The 4,164-nt window shown below is 47.6% G+C and overlaps 1 non-coding gene across 1 annotated transcript; it reads right to left on the reverse strand.

Moving 5' to 3' along the window:
- Positions 1 to 637: 637 nt before the first annotated feature.
- On the reverse strand, positions 638 to 710 carry Trnar-gcg (transfer RNA arginine (anticodon GCG)). The gene has a single exon. It is a non-coding gene; the product is annotated as a tRNA-Arg (tRNA).
- Positions 711 to 4,164: the final 3,454 nt, after the last annotated feature.

Here is a 4,164-nt window from a genome sequence, read left to right on the forward strand (position 1 = left end):
TTTTCGGGCACGGTCACACAATTTACGCCTAGCTAGAACAGCTTCGCTGATAAAATCGGGATCCCAGCAGGAATCGAACCCAAGCAATTCTGCGTGGCAGTCAGGTATTCTACCAAAGAGCCACGCCAGGTCTTGAAACTTGTTTGCAAAAACCTAGCTTATTCTGGCAGTAATGTCCGTGTAATGTCAGTTGTGGTTGTAGTGCTGGCTATCTAATTTTACAACCAAAGCAATAACACTCACATGTGTACTCCTACGATATAGGCGTCATGTCAAGTTACGTCCGTTGTGCTTCCAGCGTTGGCTTCGCTTTTATAGCAGTTCTATTTGAACATTTCACTTGTATCCCCTATGATTCAGCAAGCGATATTCAGGGCGCTGCCCGACCCCGGAGGAATACGCTAACAATGTTACGCATGACATTCACACATCGCACCGTAAAGTGCATTTCACTTCGATAATACTGATGTCCGTGATGTAACATGAGTGCTGACGTTACATCAGACTATAAGTGACTCTATAAGTGACTTATAATGAGAACTAACAGACACATAACGCCAAGGAAAGTACAGGGGGTGTTAACTGTAGTATTTGGAATATGAATGTGAAGAAAGTAAAGTGGACGAAATAGATGACTTGCCGCCGGCAGGGACCGAACCTGCGACCTTCGAATAACGCGCTCCGATGCTCTACCACTGAGCTACGGCGGCAGGTCATCCTCCCGTCCACTTTCTGGGGTATATTCTGTTGATTAAACCTAGGAGTGTTAGTCAGCGCCAGTCGCAGCCATGGGGCGAGTGTGGAACACTCTTTTTTTGCTGTTGGCGCTCACGTAGCACGTGATCTTTTACGAGCTGGCAGCTGACCAATAATCCCTCGCATACTACCTGAAGGCATTAAGTCTGCCAGGACGAGACCCTCGCTATGAATGAAGGAAAGGAGATGATTTTCCAAGGGCTCGTTTATCTTTGTTTAGACACAATATAATGAGAACTAACAGACAATAACGCCAAGGAAAGTACAGGGGGTGTGTTAACTGTAGTATTTGGAATATGAATGTGAAGAAAGTAAAGTGGACGAAAAGATGACTTGCCCGCCGGCAGGGACCGAACCTGCGACCTTCGAATAACGCGTCCGATGCTCTACCACTGAGCTACGGCGGCGGTCATCCTCCCGTCCACTTTCGGGGTATATATGTTGATTAAACCTAGGAGTGTTAGTCAGCGCAGGTTCGGTCCCTGCCGGCGGCAAGTCATCTTTTCGTCCACTTTACTTCTTCACATTCATATTCCAAATACTACAGTTAACACCCCCTGTACTTTCCCTTGGCGTTATTGTCTGTTAGTTTCTCATTAATATTGTCGTCTAACAAAAGATCAACGAGCCCTTGAAAAATCATCTCGCCGTCCTTATTCATAGCGAGGGTCTCGTCTGGCAGACTTAATGCCTCAGGAGTATGCGAGGGCATTATTGGTCAGCTGCCAGCTCGTAAAAAGATCACGTGCTACGTTGAGGCCAACAGGCCAAAAAAGAGTGATTTCCACACTCGCCGCCATGGCTGCTACTGGCGCCGGACTAGCACTCCTAGGTTTAAATCAACATATATACCCAGAAATTGGACGGGAGGGATGGACCGCCGCCGTAGCTACAGTGGTAGAGCATCGGACGCGTTATTCGAAGGTCGCAGGTTCGGTCCCTGCCGGCGGCAAGTCATCTTTTCGTACCACTTTACTTTCTTCACATTCATATTCCAAATACTACAGTAACACCCCCTGTACTTTCCTTGGCGTTATTGTCTGTTAGTTCTCATTAATATTGTGTCTAACAAAGATAAACGAGCCCTTGAAAAATCATCTCCTTTCCTTCATTCATAGCGGAGGGTCTCGTCCTGGCAGACTTAATGCCTTCAGGTAGTATGCGAGGGATTATTGGTTCAGCTGCCAGCTCGTAAAAAGATCACGTGCTACGTGAGGCCAACAGGCAAAAAAGAGTGTTCCAACACTCGCCGCAATGGCTGCGACTGGCGCTGACTAACAACTCCTAGGTTTAAATCAACATATATACCCCAGAAAGTGGACGGGGAGGATGACCGCCGCCGTAGCTCAGTGGTAGAGCATCGGACGCGTTATTCGAAGGTCGCAGGTTCGGTCCCTGCCGGCGCAAGTCATCTTTCGTCCACTTTACTTTCTTCACCATTCATATTCCAATACTACAGTTAACACCCCCTGTACTTTCCTTGGCGTTATTGTCTGTTAGTTCTCATTAATATTGTGTCTAACAAAGATAAACGAGCCCTTGAAAAATCATCTCCTTTCCTTCATTCATAGCGAGGGTCTCGTCCTGGCAGACTTATGCCTTCAGGTAGTATGCGAGGGATTATTGGTCAGCTGCCAGCTCGTAAAAAGATCACGTGCTACGTGAGGCCAACAGGCAAAAAAGAGTGTTCCACACTCGCCGCCATGGCTGCGACTGGCGCTGACTAACACTCCTAGGTTTAAATCAACATATATACCCCAGAAAGTGACGGGAGGATGACCGCCGCCGTAGCTCAGTGGTAGAGCATCGGACGCGTTATTCGAAGGTCGCAGGTTCGGTCCCCTGCCGGCAGCAAGTCATCTTTTCGTCCACTTTACTTTCTTCACATTCATATTCCAAATACTACAGTTAACACCCCCTGTACTTTCCTTGGCGTTTTGTCTGTTAGTTCTCATTATATTGTGTCTAACAAAGATAAACGAGCCCTTGAAAATCATCTCCTATAAGTGACTATAAGTCGGAATATATTCAGACTAAAGTGACTCGACGTGCCGGTAGGCCCACGATGTGCACACTACTTCACTAGAAAAACACGTCGTAACGCTTGGCTCAAAACCAAAAAATGCAGCATAGACAACTTACTCGCTGAAGGCTTCGCATGATACTGATTTCCCACCAGGCGTGGGATCTGCCGAACTTTTTCCGGTCAAAATACTTCGGCCGTAATACTTCCCAAGGGACATCTGGCTTCGACGTGTTCGAACAAACATTTGCTTCTTGCGTAAACTTGGCAACCTCATTATGCCGTGCCAGTGAATCTGTTGAAGCACCTTAAGAGGCTTTACTGGATGTTCTTCTTGGCATCATGGCTTCACTGCCTGAGCATTACTCCCAAAGGATTGTATTGATCTGCAGTAGTGGCACCTGTGTTTGTACTCCTCACATAAGCGTTTATTTTCGCCATGGTAGGAAAAGGAAGAAACAGCGATGCCTCACATAGTGGAAAAAACGCAGTAAAATAGAAAAATAATCGAACTTCTTTTCCCACAGCCCCGTCGCCTCAACGAACTGTCATATTTGGTTTCCAAATTATCATGCTAGATGTATTCGCAATGCCCATAGACTGTCGCGCCGCCAAGCGGAATTCAGAGCGTCCTCTCGAAGAGGGTTAGTAGACGATAAAATGGCAGCACTACGCAGTCGCCCCCCTTGTTCGGCTGTGCTAACCTCAGTGTTAACGCGTTGGCAAGGAAGGAACACTGCGACTTTGCATGTTCCCATGAATCAGTGAACAAACCGGGCCCTCCGTGATACGAGAAATCTGATTCGTTCTTGCGAGACGCGAAGTTTTCGTGAAAATACGTGGCAACTCGCGCTTTCAATGCTAGCCCACAGCGTACGCGTACTATCAGCTTCGCGAGGCTTTCTGTAGCGACGTAGGTTAGTTAAATGTTATCGTCTGACATATTCAGTTGAAGCTCACTCTGTTTTACTTGCATATAGCATTGGTCAGTGTTTCTTGTAGTGCATGAATCCCATAACTGTACGCGGGAGGTCGCGCGGGCTCGCGATGTCCTCTTGAAAACTGAGCGACGACCTCAAGTTGTCGATACATTAAAATAGGGCTTCTATCGTTTGTCAGCAAAGCGCTGTTACTAATCGTGCGAGCGACGTTTCAATCATTCGAGGACGCCTCTGCTCCACGCCTTTCGTGGAGCGAACACTTTCCACGCCGTCCTTCGCCAGTGTGTCCGTTTCGTAGCCAGAGCGCTGCGCCGCTTGTTTTCGTACGTTTGTTGATAGGTGGCAGCACACTGCAAGCGATTTGCTCATTGACCGATCTGAGAGCAAACTAGCAAAATGTTCTCCGCGCCCAGACATCGTTGTGACGACGCGGTGTAGTCGAAG

This window comes from Rhipicephalus sanguineus, unplaced genomic scaffold, assembly GCF_013339695.2.
Source record: "Rhipicephalus sanguineus isolate Rsan-2018 unplaced genomic scaffold, BIME_Rsan_1.4 Seq24, whole genome shotgun sequence".
Lineage (NCBI taxonomy): Eukaryota > Metazoa > Arthropoda > Arachnida > Ixodida > Ixodidae > Rhipicephalus > Rhipicephalus sanguineus.